The sequence below is a fragment of the Octopus bimaculoides genome, chromosome 2, assembly GCF_046866305.1.
Source record: "Octopus bimaculoides isolate indiv1 chromosome 2, ASM4686630v1, whole genome shotgun sequence".
Taxonomy (NCBI): domain Eukaryota; kingdom Metazoa; phylum Mollusca; class Cephalopoda; order Octopoda; family Octopodidae; genus Octopus; species Octopus bimaculoides.
The window spans coordinates 40099177-40106676 of NC_142929.1; the positions used below are offsets into that span (position 1 = coordinate 40099177).

The window sequence follows — 7500 nt, forward strand, 5'->3', positions numbered from 1 at the left end:
AACAGACACACACACAAACACACATACTGACGCACACACACGCGCACGCATACACACATACGAATACACACACACTCACAGATACAGACACATACACACACACACACACACACACACACACACACACACACACACATATATACATAGATATATAATTCCATGCATACTACGGCTGTGTGGATTGGCGCAGGAGTGGTTATGTGGTAAGAAGCTTGCTTACCAACCACATGGTTCCGGTTCAGTCCCACTACGTGACACCTTGGGCAAGTGTCCTCTACTATACCCTCGGGCCGACCAAATCTTTGCGAGTGGATTTGGTAGACTGAAACTGAAAGAAGCACGTCGTATATACATATATCACTTGATAACCAATCTTGGTGCGGTTCGGCAAAAAAGCCCGATATAATAAGTACTAAGCTTACAAAGAATAAGTCCTGGGTCGATTTGTTCTACTAAAAGCGGTGCTCCAGCATGGCCGCAATCAAATGACTGAAACAAAATAAAAGAATATGTATATACTTATGTAAGTATATGTGCATGGGTGCGTATTAGGCGTTTCACCCTTGTTTGTATTAGATTTTACTCTCGTTTGTTTTCCTGTCTCTTGCGAACATTAAAGGTATTATATATTACTACTCAATCTTATACTGTCAAATCGTTAAGAATTCTATGAAACGCAGACACACATATGTATCTAGAAATTACAAGGGGACACACAGAAACTACTGAGACACACCACATTAACTTTAGATTATGCCCCTCTACTCGAGGAAATGCCTAACTCTACTCCGGCCAGTAGCAACTATTCAGTATAGGTTTCTGACTGACGGATTTGCGTTAACCACTTCGCTGTGACTGTGGGCTCACAAGGGTTCCTTTTTAGGCAATCAGGAGCATTTCGACTCAGAAAACTGAAAACAACAACTATTACCGCAAGGCGAAGAAAGCATTTCAGACGGCAATCTTTTAACATGTCTTGTGTCTTCACGCAGTCCTCAGGCTATGCCCATATAGCATAAGATTGTCTATGATCAGAGAATTGGTGTGTAAGTCGTGGAGCACAATGTGACGAGACTGGACCATTGAAGAATAGGCAAAATACATTCGGTCAGTGTTTGTCTATTCAATGTCATTCACAAAACAAGAAATGGATTGAAGTGACGCCAAAGAAAGTGACTCGAGGCAATAGAAAAAGTGTTACGCAGTGACATCAAATTCATGCAGGTCCTAGTGGTCCTTTGTGGTTACAAAGCAACCTAATAATATTCGATCATTTAAAGATAAGATAAATAGTTATTTAGTTAATTAGCTGGTAAGTTAGTTTGTTTGGCAGACAGACAGACAAATAGATAAGAAGATAGATAGATAGATAGATAGAGAGAGAGAGAGAGAGAGAGAGAGAGAGAGAGAGAGAGAGAGAGAGAGAGAGAGAGAGAGAGAGAGAATTTGTAGGTAGAATTACTCACACGTAAGTAGGAATAAATACCTTATGTTTTAAAGTAACATATTTCCTTTGTACAAAGTCATTAGCAAAGAGCTCATTGATGAAGGTATCTCTGATATGAAGTGAGTCTTTACAAGAAAACTATGCTTCATAGCGAGGCCAATTTATAATTTATAATTTATAACATATTTTGTATCTCCTCCGTCGAAGGATTACAAAATATTTTGCATTTGTTGAATGAGTTCAGATATCTCTTCCATTAAGCTGCACATATATCATCATCATCATCATCATCATCATACATACATACATATATACATATATATATATATACTTTATTTAAAAGCACCTTGTTGCACATTTCATGTGCTTACTCCGGTATATATATACATATATATATATATATATATATATATATATATATATATATATATATATATATATATATATATATATATATATATCATTTGAATAATGTTAAAACTTTGTTTTCCATTATGTTTACAAATATCTTGCAGCAAATGTGCAGTAACTGACCTGTTTCCTACCAATAAGCAGCTTTCAGTGGCAATCGACCTGAATAAATATACTTGCATTTTATCATTTCGTTCCGCCTAATTTCACTTTTCTCGATTGTTGTTAGGTTCGTAAATTGCAGACGTTCTTTTTTTCTTTTTCGTTGGTTAAGTTCTTTCATAATATGTTGTTAGTCACACACACACACAAAAAAAAAAAAGTTTGGAAAAGAGAAAAATTCATAAAAAAAAACACACATTGCCCGAGGAAATGAAAGATGCAAAAAAACGTTGATTATTTATATATATATATATATATATATATATATATATATATATATATATATATATATATATATTTATGCATGTATGTTTGTATGCATGTATATGCATATATATATGCATTAAAAGTGCCATCTACATATCATACTTAAAATATATGAAATATACACCGTTGACTGGCATGTTGCTGCTGTTTTTGTCCACGATAAATGTTTTACGGCTGTATTTACATGTCAACAAGCTATTGTATCTCGGAAGGCAACAGTATGTTATTTATTGTTTGATACAGACAGATACACACGCACGCACACATACACACACAAACACACACATGCACATACCCACTCACACTTTACATATATATATATATATATATATATATATATATATATATAACGTTTTTTGCCGCTATATCATAGCTGTTCTGTAAAGAGGTGTGTTACTACATTTTAACTCCAGAAAACGTCTTTTCCAGTTGGTTAACGACACACAACCTGTCCTATATATTGTTAATAAGGGAGCGAATCACTACCCTCCAGCTTGGCAAGACCAATAGACCATGGTTTCTGGGTCTTTACCTTTCATCGCTACTGGACTCCTGCGTGCTAGTGATGGCTGTCAATCATAATATATAAGCATAGAAGAGGTTAAATTAGTAACATAGTCCTATACAGAATAGACAGTATTGTCACTACTCGCTTAGAGATTTAGAACTAGATACTTTGCTCATTACGAGATGAGCCACTGTCTGCCGCTTCTTTGTTTATATGTTGTGAGTAGGGACGATTGACTGCCGTCTCTAGCAGGCAGGTGTCCGGTACCGATATAAGGTAAAGAATCAGAAACCATGGTCTACTGGTCTTGCCAAGCTCTACCGAGTGATTTACTCCCTTACAATAAATCGGACTCGAATTATGTGTCGTTAACCAGCTGAAAAAGACGTTTTCCAACGTATTCCTGGGGCTAAAATATAGTAACATAGTTCTTTACAGAACAGCCATGGTATAGTGGCAAAAAGACGTTACCGTCTAGTATGGTTACTGTTTATATCTCGTTTAGAGGTCTTAGAACAAGCTATCTTGTATACATTTATGGTGATACCCTTGGGTCACTGTTGCCTCTGCTAAATATTAATATATATATATATATATATATATATATATATATATATATATATATATATATATATATATATATATATATATATATAAAAGGTTTAGATTTAGATTCAAAAATTGAATATGGTACTTATGTTTAGGCACCAGTATATAGTATGGTATGGTATTATATAAAAACCATTCCAAAAACTAAGCAGCAGTGATTCAAGGGTATCGCCATAAATGTTTGTGTGTCTGTGTCTGTGTGTCTATGTGTGTGTGTACGTGCGTGTGTGCGTGTGTGTGTATACGAGAGGGTGCTGAAAAATTCTTGGTTTTAAGTGCATTGCGAAAAGCCTGGTTAGAGATCCAAACTTCCGAGTTCTTTTAGAGGCTTAGAAAAGCTGATGGACCGCTGCAATAAGTGCATGAATACGTTGAATAAAATCATAATTAACTGATCGTCCTTTTAAAAATATTTTTTGTAACCCAAGGCGAAGAATTTTCAGTACACTCTCATATAACTCTAAAAATCTTAATACAAAAATAACGCAATGCAAAATACTGTTGTTGCTCGATATTCCACCAAGACTCAATCTAATTACTGAAACAAGTTGAGAAGTAAACAGGACGAAATGAATTTTTTCTAGCGAACAGAAACGTTTTCTTTCGAAAAAAAAAAATTAAATTTACAGCATTTCTAAATATAACACACTAAACGTTATGAATATCTTCCTCTGAAGATATCATTATTACTTAAACAGGAAATAATAATTGCCAAGAGAAAGAATGAGGGATTTTTGTTGGTAAATTTATTTTCTATGAATGAAATTCTTTGTACATTTTGTCTTACGTTTTTCAGTAATTTAAATGTTGAGAATTTTCAGCTTCCGTTGAATCGCAACACGAAATAAAAGACTACTTCAAAAATTACCTGCTAAAAATGCATGAAAATTATCTAAATATTTATCGAAGGAAGACATGGCATTCAGATATGAACACCAAAAGACGGGACTATCTATGTGTGTGTGTGTGTGTGTGTGTGTGTGTGTGTGTGTGTGTGTGTATAAGCATACATACACACACTCACACACACACACACATATGTTTCTTTTTGTGTCGTGTTACAAAAAAGATAATTTTGCGTTAAACTGAATGATCACTCAATACTTTTGCAGAGAACAATGTTTGGCAAGCTAAGCCATCATCGGATGTTTATATATGAACAAGAATGAAATGAGCAAGTTCTTTTATTTCACCAATTCACAAATGTTTCATTGAATTCGATCTCATAAATCTTGCTATATCATGCAATAATATATGCAACTATTAATTCGTGATATACCATTCTCATAGACCATACCGAGTTCGACCCTTCAAAATAATACATAAATTAGTTTTATGCATAATTCTGAAGAGAGAGCTCGAATCGATATATTGCATATTAAAGTAATATTCATGAGATCGAAATCATATAAACTAATCGTAAATCGATGTCTCAAAAGGAATGCTCAATCCATTCTTTGTATATATAATTCTAAACTCTCTGCAGGCATTTCTTATGGAGTTTTAGACATGTGGTTGATAAAACAATCTGAAGATTACTGTCTGATAGCGTGTAATCGTGGATGAGCTTAATAGGGTAAACTTGAAGGTGGAAACCCGAGTGAAACTTCTATATGTGGGTGTGCATGTGGTCTGTGTGTGTGTGCGTACGTGTGCGTGAGTGTGTGCGTACGTGAGTTTGAGTAAACGTGAGAGTCAACAAATGCATCACTGGGATTTGTTTTTAATATATATCAACGGTGAAACTATTTTAAAATATTGTTAGTAATATGAAATTCGTGGAATCATTAAGTGTTTGTCTTCAATAGGATTGAAGACTTGAAAAAAAGTAAAAATAATATTTTATAATTATATTTTAGACAAACAATAGCTTTACTAAGTCACTTGGGGAAAGCTAGGTTGGCGTCAGATAAACAACAAAATGCTTCGATTAATGTATGTAAACATATGTCAATTTGGTATCTTTTGAACAAAACATATAAAGAAAATTGTCAGCTGAATATATAAACAAAATTTCTGTCTCTAAACAATTCTTGTGGGTTAATATTTTGTAGCTGGCAATAATAGTTTAATTTTCTTCTACTTTAGAGCTTTTGATAGTACACATTACATAACCATTTTGAGTTCTTAAGATCTTTATTACGAAAGTGTCATATCTATCTATCTATCTATCTATCTATCTATCTATCTATCTATCTATCTATCTATCTATCTATCTATCTATCTATCTAACTATCTATCTCTCCATATGGATGGACGCTAGACAAATCGGCTCCTATGTAAGTTGCGTTTTTCACCTCTTAAAAGACCTATTTTGTTTTTAATTTTTGTATAAGTTGTGTATAACACAAAATACTTCGTGAACATATATTTTTCAAATCGGAAATAGCTCTATTTAGGGCCTTATTTCCAAAAATTCAAAAACATCTTCCTCGATCCTAGCCATATTTTGTAAAACGAATATGGCTAAGGTATACAACGAGGCCGATTTCCTGCCCCTAATGCCAGAGACGAAAGAACTTAATGCCGTTCCGCATGAACGCAGACAGGTGGTGGAGAAGAGCAATCATTCTGAATCTACTGCTGCTGCCTCAACCACCATCACTACCACCATCACGTGTAAAAACTCTGCTGCTACAGCAGTCTTGCTTGCCACCGTCACCAGTGAAAACAATAACAACAACAACAACAACAGCAACAACAAGGACACAAATGTCCTTGCTAACAAAACCACTGTCCTCACCACTGATACCACCACTACCGCCACCGCCACCACAACAAACACGAACTTTGCCGAGGTTCTGAAGCCCAGAAAAAGAATATTGAATATATCGAAAGAGAAATTACTCGCATGCAAAAGCATACTAAGTAAAAAGGACATTACAGTCCATCTTCAAACACCTGCGGACTTTAAAATAAACATAGAAAAAAAACCTATCATCTACAGAACCATAAATACAAAAACAAAGACTCCGGAAAAATTAACTCAAGAAAAGGTTGAGAAGTGCCTAAGAAGTGCCCCTATGGTCTTATAAAATTTGTATAACGAGAGGAACGAAGTTCGCAACAATAGACGTAAGATTTGACAGCGAGCAGCGAGCCAAGGACCTCTCCACAAAGTCAGTACAACATGAGAACCTGCTCATGATCCCTACGTACCTTGGTCGTAGGGTTACGAAGATAAAGATTTCGAATGTGCCTCCTGAAATTGCCATATGTCTCGGCATAGAGGAGGAAATAAACATTTTAGAAGCTACTGCCGTGTACAATGAAAACTGGATCGGCCAGGAATTTCAACTCCTGGTATAAGTTGATCCAGCAAATTATGAGAAAATTCCACACAGAATCCAATTAACGGAGGATTCAAGTTTCCAGGTTGCCGTCGAAGGCAGAAGGCCAGTTTGCTACGTTTGTAGTAGCAAAATTCACCTTCGAAACATATGCCCAGTAGCCCAGGAGCAAAGGCAACAACAACGTCAACAATACCAAGAAAGACAACAACAACAACCACTGGAAAACCAGAAACACAAGAAAAAGCCAGCATTACTGCCCACACCGCCATATGCACAACTGGTGAAGCAGCTGTACAACGAAATGGAGAATCGCCAGCAGCCAGCAAGCCAGCCGAACCAAACAACAACACCACCAGTACCACCAAGAACAGAATCATCACCATCACCACCACCACCAACAACAACAACAACAAACCCACAAGAAGAAGGGAACACGAAAAAGACTCCCACCTCACCCCCAAAAACCCAAACACCACATCCCAACTGTCACGAAACAGCACCAACACCACCGACAACATGCCGTGGTTGATGATGCGCAGACATGCACTGAGACTGCGACACCTCCGGCGCTTCATAGACGACGGTGAACAGGTGTGGTCGCCGTTTGTGCAACTTTGATTCCACAAAAGCGTTCTATAGAGGATTAGTGGAGGGGAGGTGCGACGACGATCTCGGGAAGAATCTGGGCGTCGACGAGGAACACCTGACCCGCCTGTTCAGGACAACTTTCGGGCCGGGACCTATGGACAACCACCAGAGATCCCTGGCCTGGCAGTACTATCGAGAAGCATTACCCGTTCGGG

General features: G+C 36.6%; 1 protein-coding gene across 10 annotated transcripts in view; it reads left to right on the forward strand.

The window, feature by feature from the left end:
- Positions 1 to 7500, forward strand: part of LOC106884224 (GTPase-activating Rap/Ran-GAP domain-like protein 3) — a 1447782-nt gene that overhangs the window by 116618 nt on the left and 1323664 nt on the right. The gene's annotated exons all lie outside the window — the stretch shown is intronic.